At 43.5% G+C, this 25,761-nt stretch overlaps 1 protein-coding gene across 5 annotated transcripts in view; it reads right to left on the bottom strand.

Moving 5' to 3' along the window:
* FRAS1 (Fraser extracellular matrix complex subunit 1) overlaps nucleotides 1–25,761 on the bottom strand; it is a 409,483-nt gene that overhangs the window by 349,605 nt on the left and 34,117 nt on the right. The window lies entirely within an intron of this gene.

Consider the following 25,761-nt stretch of genomic DNA (forward strand, 5'->3'; position numbering starts at 1 on the left):
GAGCTGGAAGGAATGACTCACCTCCAAACAATGCTTTATCACTTTCCCAAACTAGGCAAGTCCGTGAGACCCAAGTTGTGAACTCTCAGGGAGCCAGATCATTCTAATGGAATTATACAGATACGCGGACCTGCCTATCAGTGGGTATGCATGTGTGAACACACACATGAGACAGTTGCTTCTAAATCCCAGGAATAGAGAGAGCCTCAGTATTGTCAGTGTTTACTTATTTAAGATTAAGGAAGATCAAGCTTTATTTTATTAACTATAATTCACCGGCAACTTCAACATTGTCCGCTAGCACTTATCGGATGTTCACTCTGATAGGAGGCAAGCACTGTGCTCAGTTCATGATCTCACATGATCTCATGTACATTCATTTGCACATATTTATCTCATTTAATTCTCAGGACAACCATTGGAAATAAGTACTAAAACTGTCCCCCCATCCTTAGCGAGAGAAACTGAGGCTCAAAAGATTAAGTCGCTTGTTCAAAAACACACAGTGGTATGTGACAAGGAATTATTACATAATCGCTGTGATCTTTTTATCAAGGCTGAGAAACCACCTGATTATGAAAGCGGCAACAAGAGCACACAGTGAAAAGAAATTGCATAACCCTCTGGGTACAGTCTTCCGCACACATCCTGGATGAACGTTGGGGCAGATCTGTAATACCGCTGATCCCTGGGCTCCTTTTCCCTAATCTTCTGACCATAACCCCACCAGATATTGGCACAGGGCCCTCCAGAAACAAAGCAACTCAGTTCTTGGTCTTGGAGCTGAACTGCTCTCTAGAATCATGCTTAACTTTTCATAGCTAAGCTCCACATTGACACAAAAAACCCACAGATCAGAGTATGTTTATTAGATGTGATGATCACCATCGCTACTCAAAATGAGAGCAGCGGCAGGGCCAAGTGACGGGCTGCTGGACCCCAGAGCCTCCAGTAAGCCGGAAGTGAGGCTCTCCCAGGGCAAGAGCCTGGAGGCAGAACTGCCCCGCAGCCTAGGACAGCTACAGAGGGCAGTCGTGTACTTCATGGGGGAACCAGGATCGGAAGCCCCCACCTTAGATTAAACCCGGGCACAATAAGTGCCCATGGGCTCTGATCATAACCAGACTCACTGGCCACTTACTACTACCAAAAATACTACCAACCCAGCGTTCCCCAAGTGGCACTGCACTAAGCGTGTACACAATTACCTACATTAATTCTCAAAACAACCTGGTGAGCTTCATCTTATCACCATTTCACAGATAAGACTCTGGAAGCAGAGAGAGCTCAGTAATGTGCCTAAGATGCTGGGATCGAGCCGCGCGTCCGACTCCCTGCTCAGTGGGGAACCGCTTCTGCCTCCTCCCCCGGTCTTCTCCCTCTCCCTCTCTAATAAATAAGCAAAATCTTAAAAACAGGATGTACCTAAGAGGACACGGAAGCCAGACTAGAACGCGGTTCAACCTAACTCCGTGTCACTACTCGCACTGCCACACACACAGATGCCACAGGTCGTCATCCCTTCAGAGGGTGAGTGAAAGGGTACCTGCCGGCGCCAAAAGCCACACACCGGATGCGAGGCACTGTCCCTCCGGGCTCAGTCCAGCCTCGCGGACAGTACTTAACAGATTCCCTTGTCAGTCGTCTCTAGTTCCAAGAGAGGATAAGGAGTCACTCATAAATGACAATCTGGGAGTGCTTGGGTGGCTCCGTGGGTTAAGCGTCTGACTTTTTCTTCTTTTAAGTACCTGACTCTTCATTTGACTCCGGTCATGATCTCAGGACCATGGGATGGAGCTCCCCATCAGAGTCCACGCTTGGTGTGGAGTCTGCTTGAGATTCTCTCTCTCCTTCTCCCTTTGCGCCTGCCCCACATGCCTGCGGGCTTGCTCTTTTTCTCTCTCTCTCCTTCTCTCAAATAAATAAATAAATTTTTAGGGAAAAAAAAAGAATAATCTTAAATTGATGAAAATGTCATCTCTTTGGAGTAAAATCAGAATGAACATAATTGGCATGTTAATGACAAAAAATATTAAAAATCTATAATCTTCAAGAAAAGCTACACAGTCAAACATCCTCTCTTCCATTCTTTATGGTTGAGAGAAGGAAAAACATAAAATGTGGGCAGAAATACGCAGAAACACATGCAGATTTAGAGAAGTTCTTTTACTTAACATTTAATAAGTAATTCTCTAGATAACTCTCTAGAACCAACAGGGCCTCTCAAAGGTCTCTGGACATTTTACTGGGACTACATAAGGGGCTAGTGTTAGACTCTGTCCAGAGGCTTTACATCTTTTCTTTAGCTGAGAAAAAAAAAAAAATGAACCAAAAGACTATAAAAGCCATTTAAGTAACAGTCCAGCCCCGGAAAGCCACTGCCACGTGGGTGACATGAGAGAAGCTTTCTAGGACTTTGAGAAATTACATTAAGAGTCGTTCCTTACCTGGCGATTCACAGACCTGTACCCCTGGGGATAAAAATACATGTTTATAAAAAAAAAAAAAAAGAGTCGTTCCTTAGCTTTTCTTTGCTGGGAAAGGAATTTTGCTTCCAGATGGTATAGAGCCTCTGGTCTCAAGCCTTGTGTGTGCTGGTGCCCCCCATGAAGGCATTCTACTGGATACTAGCTTCTTGAGAGGGATCATTTACCCCCAGTATTCTAGCACCTACCATGTTCCGACACACAGCAAATATGAAAAACAAAACAAAACCGTTCTCAAATGAAGAACTAAATAAAGGGGACGGGAAGTTGCCACAGATGGAATATTTGTGTATCTCCCCTCCAATTCATCTGTTGAAATCCAATCCCCAACATGATGGCATTTGCAGATGGGGGTCCTTGGGGTGATTAGGTCATAAGCGTGGACCCTCAACAATGGGATTAGTGCCCTTATAAAAGAGGCTCCAGAGAGCGATCTGGTTCCTTCTACCACGCTGAGGTCATGGTGAATGAGAAGATGTTCATTTATGAAGTAGGATGCAAATCTCACCAGATACCACATCTGCCGGGGCCTTGATTTGGGACTTGTTAGCCTCTAGAACTATGAGAAATAAATTTCTGTTGTTTATAAGCCACGCAGTCTATAGTATTCTGTTCTACCTGCCCCCAATGGATTGAGAGAGAAGCCCAGATGTGGAAGAGCTGGTAGCGACATCATCCTCCTTGCACTCCTCTTTTAATGAAGCAGAAAGTCCTGTGGGGATTCTCACCATGGCACACTGACAGGGGCAGGACCTCAGTGTGGCATGTTAAGACTTGGGTCCCCCTGAACTACATTCCAGCTCAAATGTTTGCTTGCCTTACATTAGCTAGCTGTGGGGCCTTCAACAAGTCACATGTCTTTGAGTTTCTTCCTCATCTAAGAACTGAAGAAATTAGGCTGTCTGGCAGCTAGAGATCCTCCCCCCCAAACTCTAAATGCTATAATCCTACCTCCCATAAGATCAGTCCCAGCCCAAAATCTCCCTTGTATTCTTCCAGGTCTTAGTTTAAAAAACAGACAGTCTGTGATCTCATTATTCCTGGATTCCATATCCGTGAATTCACTTACTGACTAAAGTTTATTTGTAACCTCCAAGTCTATACTTATACACCTTCATGGTCATTCATGAACATGCACAGACTGGCAAAAAATTTGAGCCACCTGAAATGCACATTCCCAGATGAGGTCAAAAGTAAAACTATCTACCTTCTTGTTTTAGCTCCCATACTGTTTTTTAAAAAGTGTGTCCTTTTTTGCAGTCTTTTTAGTATTGTGGGGTTTTTTTTCACATTTTTCTACCTTTTTTAATGGTGGTTTTGCTATTTAAAACCTTCTCCAAGTGTAGTGCTGAAGTGCTGTCCAGTGTTCCTAAACTCAAGAAGGTTGTGATGTGTTTTACAGAGAATATATGTATATTGCTTGTTAAGATATAAGTTATAGTGCTGTTGGCCATGAGTTCAGTGTTAATGAATCAACTATATTAAATGAAGTGTCTTTAAACAGAAACACACATAAACCAAGGTCATATACTATCAGCTGATAAAAATATTGTTATCAACTTGAATTTCAATTTTTTAAAAAAGTTGTGATCAGAGTCTTACAGGAGCCCTATCTTACATTTCCTCTAGGAGCAATGGTAATTCAGTGTTTGTTGTGACTTTATAGAATATAACTATTGCAAATAATGAGAACTGACTGTATACCCTCAGTCCAGACTTCATTTACAGCTGTGTAGAAATATAAATGGCATTCTTTAGAATTGCGCAGTGCACAACCTGCCCAACTGCATGGACATGCCCTTGAGATATGATCCATCTAAAATGGACACTAATGAGAAAACAAAAATGGAAACTTCTTAACATATCTAAAATTTAAAAAAAAAAAAAAAAAAAAAACCCTTCTAGAATCCTTAATGTGTGCTCATGATGAAATTTTTGCCCATGACCTGGGCTCTGACATAGGTATACCCATCTGGGAACACGGTGTCTCCTGGAATGCCCTTTCCCATCCATCTTAACCTTACATAGGTATTCAGAATTTTGCAAGAAACAGCTCAAATGTTTCCAAGCTTCTTCCTCAGATCAGTTTGTAACTGTCATTAATAATTACAGATGGTGCCCTCATGAGAAAGTTCTCCACAAATCCACTGCAGAAACATAGGGCAGTAACAATAAATAATTCATGCATGCACCTGAAACTCCTACTAAGAAGATATTCTGAGAGACTTTTTTTTTTGAAAGAGGGAACACAAGAGCAGGAAAAAGGAAAAATGAAAAGAGATTTAAAAAAGAAAAAAAAAACAGAAAGAAATGGAAAGAGACAAAAATGGAAGAGAAAAATTGAGAATAGCGAGAGTTTTAGAAATAAATGCCACTTGAGAAAGTCATCAGCAAAGCGGATCAAAATTTGTTTCCATTTGCAAGTGAAGGAGGAACTTTTAGTTTTCATTTTTCTTTTAAAATACGGTTTGTTTACTATAGGTCCCAAATATATAGTCAGCTCCATCACATCACTTACAGTGTAAGAATCTGACGCAGTTAAACACCGCCAGCATGCAACCGTCCTTTCTGGCTACCAAAATCCATATTAAAAAAGTTCCTTACCTCTGAACGTAGGCCTGAGGACTGAAATGCCACCCACACCACTTAGCTAAATGGCTTTCAATAAGTGGTTTAACTTGATTCTTCGTTTATAAAGGATAGGAACAGTACCTACCACAGTCAACTGTTTTGAAAATTAAATAAAATAATGCATTATAGGCACTTATTCCCATATCTAGGACATGAAAATCATTATTTATTAATATGCTATTATAATTGGTAAGTCACATATAGATTTAGGTCACATGGAGACTTCAAACTGGTAGGTAAGCACACGGGATTGAACAAGGCTCACAGAAACTCCTCTGGAATTGTCTGTCACGAAGGAGCAATTCTGGCAGGAGAAAAAAGAGAGAGCAGCAACTTCCTCTGAGTTTCTTGGGCTTCCTACTTTTATATAATCTCATTGCCAAGTAATGGATCAATGACTTCCAAGACACCAAAACTAACCCTGCAAGTAAAAATGCTGTGATTACAGACCCAGCACTTGGAAGTCACAGCGATATCCTATCGACGTGAGGAGGAGGGACAAGTGACGGGAAAAAACTGGAGAAAATAGGTCAGAGATGAAGGGAAAAGTCTCTCAGACCAAAGTCTTTACCATGAGCATCTAAGAGGAGGAGAAATAAAGAATTCTGAGGTCCAAAGAAAGGACACTACTCCTTTGTATGCATCCAACAGCTCTTAAGAACTCAGAACACGTATCACGACGCATGCCTACCATAAAGGTAAAAATAGTCTTGTTAGGTTCTAAAGGAATTTGTCAAAGAGCCCTCACCACATGAATACCTATAATGGAAGCCTGACTTTGAAATAACTACTTCTGAGGGAAAGAATAATAAAATACTCCATTAAAAAAGAAAGAAAAAACTCTCAATAGTGGCATCAGCATGTCCGAGAACACCATGCCCTCCCAGAGGCTTGGTTCAGGAAATCTCCAGGTCCGATATCGAAAATGCACATGCAAGATGAACAAGGCTAAAACAAAGAAAAGAAGCCGACACAAAGTTAAAGACCTCCTGCGTTTCTGCTGTCACCACTGATCAGGCGAGTCATTTACGTTTTCCTTCTTGCTCCATTTAGAACATAATGGAGTCATGGACTTTGAAAAGCTCGTTTGGGTCACCTACTCCAACTTCTAACAGGACTGTGAATCCTCAGTCTATATCTACATCTTCAATAAAGGTGAGAGAGTTGAGCTGGATAAAAGGGTTCTCTACAACCCATAAAATTGGGAGTGAGGCAGGAATTCCCAGTCCCACGTCTATTCATAACTTCCCCTTGGGCCCTACCAGGATCTTGGTCATCTTAGACCTCCTCTGTTCTCAGTCTATCAGTCTTATCTGTCACTGGCGTCTCTGCAACCCCACAGCGGACCCCACGGAATGTTACGTCAGTGAGATTTCTGCCAATTTTCTTATCTTCTTCATCCATGAATCTTGTCGCATAGCTCCCCACAAACCACTAACTTAGGATCAGACCCCACATCTGAGGTTTCGGGCCGCCGCACACAATGAGACAAACATGAACAGACACTACATGTCTGCGATTTCACATCACCACGGACCCTTGACCAGGTCTCTTATCCTTTTATTTGTCCTAGGTTTGCTCCTTCTGTCTTGAGTCCAGCCCACCAGCTGCTTATTCAAAGGCAGGAACGAAGAAAAGGCATGCATGCCCGGGTCCTGCCGTGGGCGCCCTACCCAGAAATCCATCTGCAAAAGTGCTGAGCTATGGAAAGACAAAAGCCATAATTAGGAGTTAGAGCTGAAATTCTAACGGGCAGAGCAACTGATTAGGTATCTAGCTGGAGGGGTTTAGGTTGACTGACAAAGGGAGGAGCGGCTGGGAAGTCAGAAATTGAGAACAAAGTAAGTGTCAGGCCAGCAGACAGTTCCAAACCTAAACCACCATTCCTTGTCTGCAGGCCCTGAGCATGAGCCCTGCTGTAGTCGATCCATATCAGAAACTCCATCCCACTCAGTGGCTCTGCCCGACTTCAACCGCCCTCTATGGACACTTGGTCATCACATGCAAACCACCCCAATGGCTGCAGACCACTCTCCCCTCACCCCCCACCTGAACCTACTACCATTTGTTCTTTTCGGCTTCTCAGTGGAAGAGAGAGATTCCTTCTTCTGTCCCAGGCAATCCTCTCTTCACCTCTTCTCAAACTATCCCCTTCTGTCTCTAGAATTACCTAAATTAATCTAAAATGGTTCTTTTCTCCTGTACCTCTAGACATTCCCATTCCTCTAGTTGTCTCCATGCCTTCGTCCAATAAGGAGCCCACAGCTCTGCAGTATTGAAACTGAGGTGGCCACTCGTGCATTCAATCCACAAACACTGGCCACGCACCGGCCCGGAGCTCGTCAACAGCTCCGAATACCAGCTTCGGGAAGGCGGCCGCGCATTGCTTCTGTTGCCAAAGATGCTTTGTTTTAAGAAAGGGCACCTAACAAAGACTGATTTCTTGGATAAATACTAAACGAATTCTCAAATGAAACAGGAATGGGGTTATTTTCTCAGCCAAACCTAAAGTAAAAGTTAGTTGCCACGGGCTGCCTCTCCTGACTTCCCATGTCCCCTGCAGGCGGCACCTGCTGTGCACAAGGACCCCGAATGGTAGCAGATCTGCTGAAAAACTACCAAGAAACACAAGCCAGCATTGACGGGACCAGCTGTCCAGACCCAAACCACACCCAGGAAGAGAAAACAAAGGGATTTCACAAGCTAAGTTTGGGACCACAGGGAAATAATACGGAGCTTTAAGAGCCTGCTTAGTGAGTTCATTTAATAAAACAGTCTCCACGGAGATGGTCCCCGGTACCTATTTATCAGCAACTACTTAAATCCATGCTGAAGTCCTTGCATAGTTCTTGATTTAAAACTCTGGTGAATGACCGCAACATAATTTGAGATCTCCCAGTTCTTGTAGGATACACGCCTAGATAAGCAATCAAGAGTTCACTTTTTTTCTTCCCAGTCAAAACTGTGCCACTAGTCACTCCTGGGAACAGTGCTCAAGTGCTCCAAAATTCCTCTCACTGCAGATCTCAGCCCTGGGCAGAGGCTCAGAAGGGGCGCTAACACACCCATCTTTTCTACGTGGTACACACTGCAGTTTCTGGAATGTTGAGCCGTTTGGGCTTCTGCTGATGCTGCTTCTATTACGAAGACTGAGCACAGACATTTTTAATTCAATAGTCATTCCCCTCACCAGGCTACATTAATTCCCCTGGCGTCATAAAGACGCAAATGCATTCCTTGCCTTATATCAAAAGAAATATTATAATAACTGTATGGTGTGGGTGTGAACAGTGGAAGCAAGGGATAAGGAAGAGAAAAAGAGTCCGGATGGGGTAAGGAATGCTCAAGGAAAGCTGGGCTGAGACAAAAAGTCTACAGCTGCGCCTGGCTGGATCAAAGCAATTGAGCTGAGTTTTCTCTAAATTTAAACCTCCATATCAAATCCTATGTGATTATATATCAATATCAGAATTTTAATGCTGGAAAGAACTAATCCTCCGACAAAACATTTTCACCCAAGGCACAATGAAAGCACACGAGAATGCAGCAAATCTTCAAAAACTTGCATAGCTTAAGAAAAAAAGAAAACCATCATTTTTAGTTCATGTGTTAATAATACCTGAAAGAAATCGGAAAATAGTGGAACCAACAATTTGGTTCATTTGGTCCTGCAGCTTCAACGGCTAGCAGAAATAACGGCCGTCGACACTAAAACCCCCAGCGAACGGTCTCCTGAAGATACAAACTGTCTGAGGTGGGGCCATGTCTTCCCCCTAAACCCTCAGTGCCCGGCCCCATGGTAGATGCTCAACAATTGTCAATCAATGACTGGATATTATTAAGTTGAATAGGATTTTGGAGTTGGTTCCAACTTGTACAACTTCAACTCTTTAAGACAGAAAGATGGAAAATAAAGCTAAGGCTTGAATCAAAATGATTTTGGAGAAAATGAAGCCCAAAATTGTTCAATTATTGATCTGGCTGGACTAGATTCATCCCATTATTGCCAACAATAGGTATAGGGCACTGAGTTTATAATCAGTGCTACGGAAGCTATTAGACACATAAAAATCCTGTCGATAGTTCCTATGTTCCTATAACCCACCCTGTATGGATGCCTGAAGCTTAATGCAATCCGTCCAGTTCAGAGTTTACCGAGCATCTAGAATGTGCCCAACCCTGTGCTAGATGCTGGGTACGTAATGGGAGGACAACTGGTCCCTGTCAAGGAGGCGTCAATAAGGAACTTAAATGTCTGGAAGTGGTGACAGAAATACAAAGAAAAACAAACCACAAAACAACAAGATAGCGCTGGATGGGGTGACAGAAGTGTGTACGAGCGAGCGGCGGACAGCAAGGAGCGAGTAATGCTGCCGTCAGGGGAGAGGGAAAGCGTCACAGGGAGAAGCACCTGGCCCGGGCTTTGGCTGAGAGACACACGGAGCTGCCAGTCGCGTAAGGTATGGAAGAGCAAGCCAGGAATCCTGGGAAGGACCACCACGGGCAGAGCACAGAGTGAGACACCAGCTTCATGCTCAGGGAAATCGGTAAATAGGAGCCAAACTGGGAAATGAGAGATTAAAAAAAACAAAAGTGTGGGGTGGGAAGAGTTGAGAACTGGGGAGAAATGAAATTAGGACAGGGCCTTTGCAATCAGGCTAAGGAATTTGGACGTCATCCTGACATCGGTGAGGGACCACTGGGGGGCTTCAGGTGGGCAGAAGTGAGGAGGGCAGTTGGAGAAGGGATTACACTGACCTAAAAACATCCATGACCACGCAGGCTTTGGACTTTCTCTAGACTCTGAGACATCTCTGCGCTGTCACTCTCACTTGGGGTCAACTTCACAGAGCAGGAAGCCATGGACCGTTTCTCAGATCGTTTCTTTATTTCCTGGATTTCCTGCAACATTCTCAGCTCAGAATCTGCATCCAAGACCTCTCTCTTCACCTCCGGACCCTAAAATGCACTCTCCTAATCAGTATCTTCTTTGGCTTTTATAGCTGCGTCAGGGTGAGTTTGTTCAAAACTTAACTTCACTCCCCTCCTCTCCTGAGCTCACTTTCCTGCTGGATCGCATCACTGTTTAGGCAGGTGGCCAGAGCCCAGAAACCTGGCAGTCATTCTGATTCCTCTTCAGTTACCAAGTCTTACTGACCTTACTTCCTAACCATCTCTCAAATCCCCAGCGCTCCGTACCCCAGGGCTACTCTCTTGGTCAAAGCCATTGTCATTTGCTCTCGCCCTATCCAATCTGTTCTCCAGCCATAGTCAAAACACCGATATCTTTATGAGACTGCCACTCTGATCACCTCACTCTCTAGCTCAAAAACTCGCTGCTTTAGACAAACTTTTACTTTAAGGTAAGTTCCTACTGCTGTACGATGAATTCCAGACCAATCGTGAGCCCAGGATCATCTCTTTAACCTCATCTCTCACCCCCTCCCTCTTCACACTCCACATTCAGGCCATACTGAAATCCTTTCAGTTCCTCAAATATGCTCACTGTCTCTCTCGCTCTCTCAAATTCTTTAAGTACGCTGTTCCGCCCACCTGAAACACGAGCCCATCCCTCGCCCATTCTCTTTAATAACTGTTTAATCACATCTCCATCAAGACTCTTGGTTCCATGAATATAGCATTCCATCTGTCTGTTTCACTGTACCCTAGTACCGAGGACAAGGCTGGCCACATACTAGGAGCTCAATAAATATTTTCTGAACTAATGAATGAATGAATAATTGGAGTTCTTTCCAAGTGACTTTTAATTATCCTCAGGCTATAATTTCAAAGTTCCATTAATTTGCTTGAAATGGGAACAAAAGCTTTTACGAATACAAAATAAATATATCCTAGCGGTCCCTACACATCCACAAGGAAGGTGGTGAATGGTGGACCATGTCAGCAATACTTTCCCCTTTTACCCTCTGACCTATTCATTTTGCCATGCCATGATTAGACATGGACCGATTTATAATATGGGTTAATATTGACACTGTACAATGTGCTACATTCAAAAATGAAGCAAAGGAGAGAATAAGGTAGATTGGTCTGGCCCAGTACAGATAGATAAAAACAAGAATTTTTTTTTTTTTTAAGATTTAATTTATTTATCTGATAGAGAAAAAGAGAGAGCACAAGTAGGCAGAGGCGCAGGCAGGGGGAGAAGGAGAAGCAGGTTCCCCGCGGAGCAGAGAGCCCGATGTGGGGCTCCATCCCAGGACACTGGGATCATGACCTGAGCCGAAAGCAGATGCTCAACCCACTGAGCCACCCAGGTACTCCCCCAAAACAAGAATTTTTAATACAAAGAGCATCAAGCACTTCCTGTATCTTAACACCTGCTGTGCAGCTGAGGCAGACACTGTAAACAGATAGAGCTGGTGTCCTTTAGAGATCTAAAACAACGCATCTTTACTTTTTGGCATCCCAAGCCTCATCACCCAAGAGCTAGTCCTATTCCAGCTGCCATGGGTGGCTAGCCCAAATGAGATCCTCCGCATGTGCTCTGGTACAAAAAGGAACAGCCAAGTAAGTCTACGCACTGCTTCAACAGGCACAACATAGCTGTTCCGTTGCAAAACATGCACAGCCCAATCTGAAACAGAGCTCAAGCCCAACCCCTGAAGTCTCTGTCCAGGCAGGAAATCTGAAGGGTGGCAGCGAACCTGATAAAATACCCCCTGTCTACTATCCAGCAAGGGGAGAAACCTCCCAGGCCAGGCTAGCTAATTCCCGTCCCACATTAAGTGCTTTCAACGCTGTGCCAAGAGGCAGAGCACGCCTGATTACATTACTTGTTGACGTGGGCCCCGCAGGCTCATCAAAGGAAGGAACGCAGGCCTGCGCTGGGCCGGAGCCCCGCACCCCAGCCAGCGTTCCCACTCTTACAGAGCCCCGGAACGCTTCCGAGATGTGAGAGGGCTGCCTTAGGAAACTGAAACTTCGGCAAGGATTAAGCCTCTACAGTCCGTGCGGCATGGGAACAAATTGTTCAAAGGAACTTGTTTTACTTTCATCTACCCTAGTTGAGCAGGAATCCTAACCAGGCCTCATCCTATCCTTGAAATTATATGAAAATTTCTATGTGTGGCTACTGCTCCGAGGAGAAAGGTCATACCAGGCTGTAACACGGGATCACTCAGGTTCCAGAAAACACAAATTTGGTGGCAAAACTGGCTGAGAAGTTTCGGAACTTTCACTGCATTCCCAAAGAAACCTTGTGGCTCAGAAAAGTAATACACCAAAGCATCCAAGGGCCGTACTGTTGAAAGATCCCTGGCTCTCCTCCTGGATGTCTTCCTTGATGTGTGTTGGGATTAAGAAGCCACGTTTCAGGGGCACCTAAGTGGCTCGGTCAATTAAGCGGCTGACTTTGGGACAGGCCATGATCTCAAGGTCCTGGGATTGAGCCCCATATTGGACTCTGCACTCAGCAGGGAATCCGTTTCTCCCTCTTCCTCTGCCCTTGCCCCAACTCATTCTCTCTCTCTTTCTCTCTCTCAAATAAATAGTATCTTTCTCAAAAAACCCACATTTTAACTCCCCACAGAGTAAAAACAGTCATCAACTCACACCAGAATCACCATCCATCTCACCTATACCATAGCTCCAGATTTGGTCCAAACCCAGGTTCTGACCCCAGACTTGGAGTAAGATTTTAATTCAGTCGAGACTACGTGAGAGAAAGTCTGGGAACTGGACCTATGTGTTCTAAGATTCAAAGACTTACAGGTCAGGAATTACTCCTGAAGTTAGTTGAAGTCAGCAACCCCCAAGAGTGTGCTCAACTGAACAGCAAAGTAATCCTGACCTTAACCTGGAGGTCAGACACGGTACCAAAGGTCACCTCTTGAACAACTGGCCAAGACCGAAGTCCTGCACGTGAGCCTCTCTCCCTGTAGAGCCCGGGGCTCCGCCCTCACACAGAACAAATCAGAGCTCACGGGAATCCCCCCTTCCAGCCTCTTGCCCCGGCACCAATATTCCTTCCCAGAGAACTGAAGAAAATGAGAGAAACATGAAAGAGATTTTGATAATCTTACTGCAAACACACAGGACTTCCTGGACAACCACAAATCACATCCTAGAGGTAAACCCGTACGTGGGGGGCTCACACACTGGCCCCGGCAACGACGATTCTTGCCCTGACGCCGCATTCTGGAGGAGAGAGTTACCTGGTTGTTTGAAATCACATAAGTAAGGTTTCTATGGTTTTATTATTATTATTTATAAGGAAAAGTATGTGTTCAGGTATATTAGTCATAAGAAATCAGCATACATGTTAAAGAAACCAAATGTGCTGTCAACTCCGAAACAACCAGAATATAAGAAATCCGTCAATATACTTATACTTTATCCAAAATTGTTCTAGACAGTAAATACGTAAGAGTCTGAGATACATCCATGTATGACAAGAAACTTCTCCCCTTTGGTCTGATTAATACAAAAGGACAAGGACTGAACAGAAACAAGACCTATTTTACAATTCTGTTTTGCTTCAGTAAACAAAACAGGGAAAACAGATGAGAGATGCGTCTTCTACCCAGGAGAGAGATGCTCTTCTCTCCTGGGTATCAGCTGCCTCCAAAGAACATCCTCGGGACCACCCAGTTACAAAGCCACCAGTGACAGCCACCAGCTGTCACTCAAGAGCTTTTGCTCGTCTCCATTACCTACTAGTGATGTTCCTCAAAGCAGAGTTTCCCATATATGAATCCATGGATTCAAACCACCCAGGAAACCTGCATGAAGATTCAGGACTTCACCCTTGTCCCGCCGAAATCAGCGTCCTCGGAAATGAGTTAGGCATCTGTGTTTTTCATAAATACCATCACTGATTACAGTTTAGGAACCAACACTCTAAAAAGTTTGACCTAAACCCATGTCAATAGCTTTTGAGGAACTATTAGAAATATAATAAAAGTATTAAAAGAAAGAAATATTGATTGAGTACAGCCAGTTGGTGGTTTTATTTTGCCATTTCATAACTGTGTTAAGAAACACGAAGCCGGGCGCCTGGGTGGTTCAGTGGGTTAAGTCTCTGCCTTCGGCTTGGGTCATGATCTCAGGGTCCTGGGATCAAGACCAATATCGGGCTCTCTGCTCAGCAGGGAGCCTGCTTCCCCCTCTCTCTGCCTGCCTCTGTGCCTACTTGTGATCTCTGTCAAATAAATAAATAAAATCTTAAAAAGAAAGAAAGAAAGAAAGAAAAAAGGCGAAGCCATGTGCAGAATCTATTTGGTAAGGACAATTACAGTATTATTATTCTCATAGTACTTCCACAACCATTGCTAGAGGACAAAATATTAATGACCTGAATCTTAATTAGCAGTATAGCATTTAGCATTTTCGAAGCCCATTCACAAGCCAGAGGCCTCCAAAAATAGCCATCAGGCAGCAGAGTTACCTAATGGAATAGTTCATACATGGCTAAGGTATAAATATATAATATAAATATAAATAGTTCATACATGGCTAAGGTATAAATATATAATATAAATATAAAATAAATTGTAGATCCATGATCTCCAGATTAGTGAATCCCAGAGGTTTTTTTTGTATTTTTGTAAATACGTACCAGAAGTGACTGTGATTCCTTTAAAGCAAGAGTAAAAGCCAGCTTCTTAACAGGTATTTGTTGATTGATTAGTCGTTAGTTCTATTTATTTAGTTAGTTATCTGTATGGCTTTTCTACACATTATTATACAATGATATATTACTACACTTTTTAATCAAGAATTAAAAATATGGGAGGCTCGGTTGTGAAGCAGCTGCCTCCAGCTCAGGTCATGATCCCAGCGTCCTGGGATGGAGCCCTGCATGGGGTGCTCTGCTCAGCAGGGAGCCTGCTGCCCCCTCTTTCTCTCCCCTTGCTTGTGTTCCCTCTCTCTCTGAGTCTCTCTCTGTCAAATAAACAAATGAAATCTTTAAAAAAAATTTAAAATAAAGAATCAAATATATGATAACCACATGCAATTAGGTCTTTTTCCCTCCTACTTTGAAGAATGCTTAATTCAACTTAAGATTCAGTCCATTATGTGAAAAACATAGAACGCTGGACAATATACTCCCTAACGTGAAGGAGATTATCAAAGAAACTCTTGCTATAGTGAAAAATCAGGATGTTAAACAATCCAAAAATGGTTTTTTATCATGCTTTTATAATATTGTGTTTTAGAAAAACATACATTCTTGAAATTTTTTTCAGATGCAGAATCCTTTCCTATACATTGGGAGCAACCCCCCGCAGAGATGTAAATGCAGCAGGTCTATTTCCACCCCCACCCCGACCCCACATCACTCTCTAACTTTTCCAGCATGTCTAGAGTCTATCTCAATTAACCATTTAAAATTTTACATTATTGCAAAACAGAACGTAATCTCACACTTCACAATTTAACATACTGATTTCACGTATTGTCGTGGTTTCTATTTCATTCTATTCCCAACAGTAGCATTTTTCTCTCTGTGATTTTTGTTTGCATGTTTATTTTTTAAAGATTACTTATTTACTGATTTGAGAGGAAGAACAGAGCGATCAAGAATATGAGTGTCAGGGAAAGGCAGAGAGAGGAAGAAGCAAACTCCCCGCTGAGCAGGGAGCCCAAAGGGGGCTTGATCGCAGGACCCTGGGATCATGACCTGAGCAGAAGGCATGACCCCTCCCTCCGTGATGTTAAGACCAATATAGGAGAAAACGAGGGTGAGCGCCAAATACCCTCTCCCTTATCATCTGTCAAATAGAGGAAAAAATGTAGATCTTTGTAAGTACCAAGGAGTCTCCCTCCCTACTACCTTTCCTCATCTCCTCCCCCATGCCCTACAAGGGGAGCAAGCAAGGCCCTGCTGGTTTAGGACCTCTGGGTCACTGAGCCTTTTGTTATGTTGAGAGAGGGAACCGGAACCGGAAAAGCACAATTAGGGTGTTTTGAATAATAAAACCGCAGAATTGCATGATGCCTGTGAACTCCCCCAAACCTCTCCCCTTTTCCAAAATAAGGGTTATGAATGAATGCTATATAATCCCACACAAACATGACGTTTCAGGTAAAACCAGCTGTCCAGAGCAGATGTGAAAGGCCCGATTCCCATTAAACATTTACTCTTCAGAGTATTATGCCTAACCCAGCCTGAATTCTGGCTTCAGAACAAGACAAAGACTTTCAGACTGGTGGGAGCTATCCACGTGGAACTGCCTAATGCCAGGAGGAGAAGTTGGGGAACAGCAGGTTTTTCTATAAAATGTGAATCTAAAGTAAAGAAAAACTAGAAAGGAAATCAACCCACTGCTGAGAAAACAAAGAAACCCAATCAATCTAAACCACCACCAGCAACGGAGGAAGGGGGTACAAAGCAAGGTTGGGCTGACCCCTTATCCAAGCGTCGGGGCGGTTGGCCTGTATGACGAGACACAACACCACAAAGACACTCCGTCATCCAAGAAGAATGACGTTGCAGGACACGGAACATAAAGGTATGACTCCGAGACAAGCCTTGTTGTTTTCTTAACATACTGTTAAGTGCTTATTAAGAATTTGGTTTCTCCACTGTGAGCTAAAGACCTGCTGGTGGGACTGTGAGATCCCGGAAGACAAGCGTCGGGCCTTTTGTCTTCACACCACCAGCAGCTGGCGTCGCGGGTGCATCCGCTGTGCACTGAATCTCTGCGGAGTCAACTGGATGGGCCAACAAATGATATCCCATCTTCTCTTCTTCTAAAAGAATGAATTAATAAGCAAACAGGAAAGCAAGAAAAAATGCATATGGTCAATCATTTGATCATGTGGCAAGAACAGACCCATTTTTTAAAAGAACAGAGACAACAGCTGGCCTCGTGTCTAGGTAAGAGCAACTGGACACACACCCGAGAGCTCAAGGGAGGAGAAGTCTGGGCACAGCGGCAGACCCCCTCGCCCTCGTGCGCCTGCCGAGACCGTGCTCCTGGACCTCTCCCGACTTCAGGCCCTTGACAGATTTATGCTAAATAGTCCTAAAAATCATTTTGCACATTTTGCAGCAAACACCGAAAGTACAGTAGCCAAAAATAAAACGGCGGTGAGTGTGGTGCTAGCTCAGCTCCCGCACAGCGAGCAGACGCCTCTCCGGGGGCGGCCGTCCAGGTGTATTCCTAAACATTTTGTGTCTGCCTTGTGTTTAAGCTGCAACCACTCCTGGAAGAAACTGTAGTAAAATGTTGAATAAAAACACTGTCACGGTTCCATAGCGATACAGGAGGTTCTAGCTGAGAGCACTGAGCTAAATGAGCTTTAAGCGTGGGGGAGGCCACGTTCCACAGGTGCCTGTTCCATTCCAGCTGACTCTGTTAACCCGATGGGTGCAGCATGGGGCAGCTATCGGGCCCTTTGGGCACAGCCCTGAGCTCCTCCCCAGCACCACTGACCTGCGAAGCAAAGATAAAGAACTATGCCATACGACTCTTCGAAAACGACCATCCCTCACTGGCTCCTCTCTCTATCCTGTTCCCAAAACCCCTCCTCTGCTGGACCCCCATACCCCAGTCGGGAAAATGCATGAGAAATAGTTGTAACCTTCATATGACGACTTGGAAGATCACCTGCCCCACACAGCCTCTCAGACAGCAAGAGAAACTGAAAACTGGCAGTTTGTGAGGCTTCACGTGTATTAAAATATTGGGGGGAAATTACCGAGAATGTCAAATGTTCTACTTAATAATTAAAATTGTTTCATGGATGTCTTTTTCCAACACCATCGCTGTATCCAAGAGTCACTGGCTATTGGAGAGAACTTTAAAAGCCTAAACACTGGTTCAGTGGCTCTTCTCAGAGCTCCCCGAAAGCCACTTCTGCAGGCCCCGAACCCAGGATACTTGCATTTGCCTTTCTGGATCTCAAAAGGAGAGGCAGAAAAGGCCTTCACTGGGAAGCAGAGAGGGGCTTTCCCCGCCTCTCTCTGTGGTTCAGAATGAGGAGGCGTGGGTCTAGGAATATTCCAAATGTGGAAGATGAAGAGAGACGGACAGACACACACACACACACGCACGCGCACACCCAAACCATCCCCAAGTCTTCCGTTACATCATGAACAGGATACAAATCTGCATGCATCCTCGGTTGGCTTAGAGACCAGGAGACGTACACAGGGTTCCAACTCTGCTTCTACTCTAGATGAAGCTATTTTCTATTTTACTCCTTGGTCTCCCTTCCCTCAGCCTCTGTGCAGGGGTGAGTGCACTCATTATATGGCCATAAATGGCGATGAGCCTGACAGAGACATCTACAATAATGCGGCGACTTCAATCTCGACGTAGTACCATCTTTACGGCAGCCTTCACTGTTTATATATTTGGTTTACACAGCGTTCTCTTTAAGGGTTGTTGTTCTTTTTTAAAACTTGTTCCCTTTTTTCAGCCTTTTCTCCAACTTTCAGCTTGCCCTTTAACACTAGTTAGCTAGAAGTTAAAACACCTTGGTGACGGTGTACCCAATGCCCTCCGAATTTGGAGAGCGGAGGGGAATGTGGAGACACTCAGTAAAGTTCATACTCAACGTGATAATGATCACAGCCAACATGGACGGAATAAATCCAATTAGCATATGGGTACTTACAGTTCATTCATTTCACATGAAGTGACATTTTGGTAACTAAAGAACTGAGCCATTAGCACTCTTGGGTTACAACCTGTCTGACAGATTCTGGGCATGAACTCCACTAATTGAGTTTTCAAGGACTTGGGTGAGGATTAGTGGTGGGGTACATCCTGTTTCTTCCACAGAAGTGCTTCTGGGATCCTCTGGAAGTGGGTTCTTTCCCAAGAAGTCTTTAAGAAGGCAGGTTCAACAGTTTGGGTAAGGAAGAAAACGGTCTCAAGTTTTGTCCTTTTTTTCCTTTTCTTTTGAAAATCACCATCTCCGACCCTGATCAAAGAAGTTCGGTTGGTTAGAATATTTTGGAAGTGGCCATTTAAAAATGGTATTGATATAAATCTGAAACTTTGGGGCTTGATCTGGCGCTGCAGTCTACTTTGGAGTCTTACAAGGGTTTTATTTGAGATTTCGAGAGTCAGTGAGGTGCTGAGTGGGCGACACAGAGCACTGGACTCTGGGGATGACCCACCGCGCTCCAGAAGCCTGGGCGGTGCCCTGCCTCTGTGTGCATGTGCTTTGCTCCTGCCGTGGACCCTCACTCAGTGTCCCTTGTGTCCTGCCAGAACATGGGACAGCACTTCTTCCTTCCTACACGCTGCTGTCTTATCCTTCTCTCTGTAACAAATATGAAAACGCATTATAGACTAAAACCACTATACAAAGACAAGGACATGATTCCAACCTCGGCCGTAATATTGTCCAAGAATATTAGAACCAGAAAATCTCAGATCTTTAAGAATTTCCTCTAGAAAGAAAATTCTTATTTCTACCCTGGGTCACCATAAAAGAAAAAATAATTCACTAACACTTTGGATGAAAAAAATGTTAAAAAATCATACTCTCACTTGAAAATTACAGAGGGAAGAGGAGACTGAACATAGTTTTGGGTTCTTATAGACGTGAACACAGGAATGCCAAGTAATTGTATTTTCTATTCCTACGACTTCTATCATCAAAACGATTCCAAAACCACTATGTTGTTTTACACCTATTTGTGAAGAAAATAGATAAAAACATGAACTGAATGCTGAAGTAAAAGCAAACACAAGGGAATCCTGATCCTAAACTTGCCTCTGATTCATAGCCTGAACCAAAACAAGCTCTTCTACAAATGTTTCTCAGCTTTTTTTGTAAAGAAACAAAATCACACTTGGGTCAGCCACCCGATCTGTGGAGTAAAAATTCTTTATAAACCAGTCTTGTAAAAAACTGTCTAAAACAAAGCCAAGTTAACTGTCTTCCAAAACTAAAGGACATTTATCCACCGGAAATGGCCCCCGGTGGCCAAGGGAAGCAGTTCAGCAGCTCCGACCCTCCCCACCCCGCCCCAACTCGCCCCAAAACAAGGCTTGATTGTTAGCGTCTTCCCTGCTCCACAGTCTAACTTTATTTAGACCAGCACTAGCCGAAACTGGCAAGACGGCGGGCTTTGAGACCAGCCTTTCCCAACTCCATTTCCCGATCTGCCCTTCAGAACACATACGATCTTTAGGAAATTCTCTTGACCTCGATGTCCTTGATGGTGCAACAGGAATATTAATAATCCACACTTTGGAGATGGTTGTGAGTATTACATGAGACAAGATATATAAAACCAGGAGCCATATTTGGTGGGTTCTGGGGCAAATTAAAACACAGGGCGCCCTGTTCAAACACTACTAAGAATTCCAAGTTGGCAAAGCAGAGCATAAAACCAAGAGCATGGGCCCTTGTGAGTGCAAGATCTGTGCCGACCGCCTGGGCCACACACACCTGCCAAGCTGTTCCTGCTCCACAGCCCTGGGAATGTTCAGTAAAGGAGAGGCAAGATTACAGCACAAGTGCTTGCTTTGATAAGGGCTTTCAACTTTTCAGTGTTTCCACAGGGAGATGGTTTTCCTGGTGGGAACCAAAACCTTAGGGAGTGGAAATATCAAACAACTCCAGGAAAGCCACTGACTGTGTCTTGGCCTAAATTTCCTTCTATTCAGAAGAGGCTGACTCAGAGAAATGGGTCTTCAACGATGCTTTGAAACTAGGCTCTGAAGCCTCCTCGGACACCTCAAGGACAAAAGGACAGGTGAAGGGCGCGAGCCAAGGAAGTCATTTTTACTCGAAACAGAGTGACTGTGTCTGACTTCTTTACCTTCGTTTGGAAAAACAAGTTCCATGAACATAAGTGGAAACTACTTGATTTCGCAGTCTTTCCAACTCTAAGCTCTATGCTCTGTCCCTTGGTGTATCTTCACAACCTTGAAAGTAGAAGGACAGATACAATCTCCTTCGTCTTCTAAAGAATATGTAGGGAGGGTCACGGTCTTATGAAGGCATGTGTCACTAACCAAACCGTGCCCTCCTCACCCCAGACCCCAGTTTCTTTCCTGGACGGCCTCTCTCTCCTCCAGCCTCTGGAAAATATTAACTTCTAAGGATATTTCTTTTCTGGTTCCTTAGGAAACCTCTGAGGTGACTACAATGTTAACGTAAGGACAGGAGAACTATGCTATAAAACCAGATGAATTAGAAGCTAAGTCAATATAATAAGTTTACACCACATATTCACACACACACACACACACACACACACTATAGATATATGACAGATAATAAGCTACTTCTCCCATTTCTACCCAGATTTATACCCAACATCTCTCTCCCAACCCTGGAATTAATTCCCTTTCCCCAGTCACCCTCTGACTGTTACTGGTCCTTTCACACGAGAGCTCACGCTCTGGAACCACACAACCCAGGTCTGAGTCCCCACTGCGCCGTGCTCTCATTCTGCGCCCTGGAGCAAAAGCCTCTCGGACTAGTTTCCTCATAGGCTTATTGTAAAGATTAAATGAGTGAATACGTAAAAAAAAATTCTTGGAACAGGGCCTGGAAGAGAGTGAGGGCTGTGTAAGTGCTTACTGAGTAAATAAGTAAACACATTTTTATTTACCTCCGACCTCGTGTGTCCCCTCACCTCCGCCTTGTACATGGTCAGCCAAGAGGATCCCACAGTGGAGGGGAGGCTGGAGTGGGGCCAGGACCAGCGCAGTGCTCGCAGCCTGCTGTCACTCTCTTAATAGCGCAGCTCGTCGCCAGCGCGGCCACTATTTCTGGCTGGGAGGCCCAATCTAGAAGCATTCCAAATCCACTTGTTCTTCCTCCCACATTTCACACCGGCCCCTTCAAGTACGGCACACACACATGACGAGGTAAAAATAAGATACTGAGGCTACCCTCAAATTACAAATGAGCCAGTGCACAAAGACCACCTGCCCTCCCCATCACCCCACGCCTCCTGCCCTTCCCAAACGCTGAGCCCTGACTTACAAACGGGCCAAGGGAGCCCGTCTGAACTAAAGCAATGAGAAGAGTTTTTTAGTCTGTGGGTACAGACCTGGAATGAGAGGAAACATCTGGAGAAGAGCCCATCCCGGGGGCAGCTCTCAGTCGGGGCTTTACCCCTCCTGCCCGCCCACACAGCCACCACCACAAAAAGGGAACACACACCCCGATGCTGGGAATGTTTCACTCTACTTGCTTTTGCTGCCTACAACTCCCACAGTAAGAGGTTCATTTGGGTTCAACTCTGGCTTTTAAAATAAGATATTCACTCAATAATAGTAATCGAAGTAATTACCGCGTGTCAGGCTCTACTGTTGGTTCTGGGAATCTGTTGGCCACTAAGCAAAGTCCATGACCCCACAGAACTCATAGTTAGGAAATTAAGGGGCCATCAGGCCCTCACATTTCAGTATGCGCGGCAAAGTCACTTTACATTATGTATTTCTTCATTCCTTTTTTCTCATTTTTATTTAAATTCTAGTTAGTTAACATATAGTGCCATATTGGTTTCAAGAGCAGAATTCAGTGACTCAGCACTTACTTACAATACCTAGCGCTCATCACAAGCGCCTCTTTAATACCCATCACCGATCTAGCCCATCCCCCGCCCACCTCCCTCTGTCAACCCCCAGTTTGTTCTCTGTCCTTACGAGTTTCTTCTCATTTGCTCTCCTCTCTTTTTTCTCGTTCCTCCCTCGCATATGTTCATCTGTTCTGTTTTTGAAATTCCACCTACGAGTAAATCCTATGGTATTTGTCTTTCTCTCACTGACCTGTTCCACCTAACATAATACTCTCTAGCCCCAACCGTGTCATTGTAAAGGGCAATATTTCAACCTTTTTGATGGCTGAGTAATATTCCTGTGTGTGTGTGTGTGTGTGTGTGTGTGCGCGCGCACGTGTGCACGCCACATCTTCTTTATCCATCATTCAATGGACATATGTACTCTTTCCATAGTTTGGCTATTGTCCCTCAAAAAGTTAGAACTATCCTATGATCTAGCAATTGCACTACTAGATTAAATACCTAAAGTATATAAAAAAAATACAGATTTGAAGGGATACATACATGCTCCTCAATATTTAAGCAACATTATCAACAATAGCCACACCTACTTCTCTATCCCTAACTTTATCTAGAACATAAGGAGTAAGGAACATTTTGGAAACAATCCAGAACCATCCTAACCCAACACATTAAAGAAGAGGATTATTGTGGGAATTCAGTGGCAAGAAGACAACAGGAAAGGAAGAGAAATGGAACAAAAGATAAAAGAGAATGAAAGACAAACTTTTCTTCTATTTTTGCATTTTTAGCCTAAAGCCAGTTCTGATTCTCCCACACCACACGGTCCTTGTATTAGCTCACTAGGGCTGCCATCACAGACTTCCACAGTCCACATGGCTCAAACAACCGAAATTCCTTTTCTCACAATTCTAGAGATGAGAAGTCAGAGACCAAGGTGTTGGCAGGTTGGTTTCTTCTGAGGCTCCTCTCCTTGCCTTGTACGGATGGCTGCTTTCTCCTTGCGTCTGCACATGGCCTTCCCACGGTGTGTCCACATCCTAACCTCCTCTCTTCAAGGACTCCAGGCATTCGGGATTAGGATCCACCCACGCGACATCATTTTCCCTTATCTACCCTTTAAAGTCCCCACCTCCAAAGACTGGGAGTTAGAACTTGAAGGTATGAATTTAGGGAAGACACAATTCAGCTCATGACAGTCCTCTATTCTCAAGATTAAAACCAAAAGATTATTATAAGGAGATTTCACCAATTGTTAAATAGATCCAGCCAGGTTTTATGAACTATTTGTGGGAAAAATATATGCTCCAACTTCAAAATAAATAATTTTATCAGTTTGGTAGACCATCTGCAAATTGTCTTTCTTTTTCCCCTTACAATGAGGTTTTTCACGGTTTGAATGAAACCTAACCAAGAAGGATCTAGCTACTAGAGGACAACACTTCCTTTCTTGGAAAAGTTTTGACATTTTCACATTCAAAGTATAGATCTTTCTTGTCCATTACACAGATTTTTTCAAATTTTTTCATTTACAGATGCCACATTGTTTTATGACCTTGATTTTTTAAAAATGTTTCCTGGGGAAGGGACTGGTCACAGGAAGAACACTGTTTTTGCTGAGCATTAACTTTATTCCTTCTGGCTTCAAAGGTTAAGTCAGCCCATGTTTAACTAAAAACAAAATAAAGCCAAATTCCTAAATTAGAACATAACTTTAATAAACATTGTTTCATATGAAATTTCTTGCATATCAGCCCAAATAGACACAAGTGGACAGTGGCAAGCACTCTCCTCAAACTGGGCAATTTCAAATTTATTATCTAGAATTCTCCCTGTAGTTCCCTTACAATTCTGTTGTTTAAAAAAAAAAAAAATAGTGCTCTTGGTTATAAGTAGCTTGCTAAATCACTCTATGGAAATTCATGCATTCTTTTTAGCACCTCATGCTTTAGTTACTAATGCTTTACAAAGCTGAATTATAGCAACAAAACTTTTCCAGGCACTTGAAGATTTATAAATGTTATAGAGGCGAAGCACACTGACCTTGATGTCAGGCAGAGCCAGGACTAAGTCTTGGCTTTGCTACTTTCAGTGAAATCTTGCAAAAGTTCCTTACCTTCCCCGAGCCTGCTCTTTCCTAAAATGAAAACTGTGACTGTAACCACCTCATAGGTTTTGGAGAAGATGAAACATGCTAACACAGGTAAGGCCCTTGACACAATGGCCAGAGCAGCAGCACACAGTGAATTCCAGTTACATTTATTATTATTATGACGTCCTTGTCAACACAAGGACCTCTTTGATATGGGTCAGCATTAAAGAAACTAGCAACTGTGTTTTCATTGTGAAAATTAATCATTGCGATGGAAAACAAGTTGTTCACTAAAAAGAAACATTACCTAAAAAGGTTGTTCAATGTGTTCTTCCAAAATATTTCAGGAAGATCTCAAAAAAGATTATTTGGCAACAACTGAAGTTTTTAATTTTAAAATAAAAAGAAAATTAGGAATAGTAACTTTATTACTTGATCTGAAGCCTCTAATACTAATGGTGAATAAGAAACCTACATTAGGGGCACCTGGGTGGCTCAGTGGGGTTAAGCCTCTGCCTTCAGCTCAGGTCATGATCTCTCCGGGTCCTGGGATCAAGCCCCGCATTGGGCTCTCTGCTCAGTGGGGAGCCTGCTTCCCCACACCCCTCTGCCTACCTCTCTGCCTACTTATGATCTCTCTCTCTGTCAAATAAATAAAATCCTTTTTTAAAAAAGCCTACATTAACATTTAAGTAATAAATGGTTCCTTCAAAAAATTGGTGAATATACTAAATTACAGAACAATTTCAATTCATTTTTCTCTTGTGTCCATATATTGACTCCAAGGAGGCTACAAAGTAATGATTTACTGAGTACTTATTCTGTGCCATACACAAAACTAAATATATTAACTTCCTGGACTCCCCACAAATGCCCTATGTGCTAAGTAGTAGTGTTATCCTATTATAAGGATGAGGAAATCAAGGTATAGGAATTCTGCCCAATTCTAGCAGCTATTAAATATAAAAACCAAGATCTCAACTTAGATCATCTGGCTCCAAAGTTTATACTCCCAATTAGTACTTTATGCTGAATCAAGTAATTACTTGATAATACATAAATAGGTACTGTTAAAATGCTTA

This window comes from Mustela nivalis (assembly GCF_964662115.1).
Source record: "Mustela nivalis genome assembly, chromosome: 4".
NCBI classification, from domain to species: domain Eukaryota; kingdom Metazoa; phylum Chordata; class Mammalia; order Carnivora; family Mustelidae; genus Mustela; species Mustela nivalis.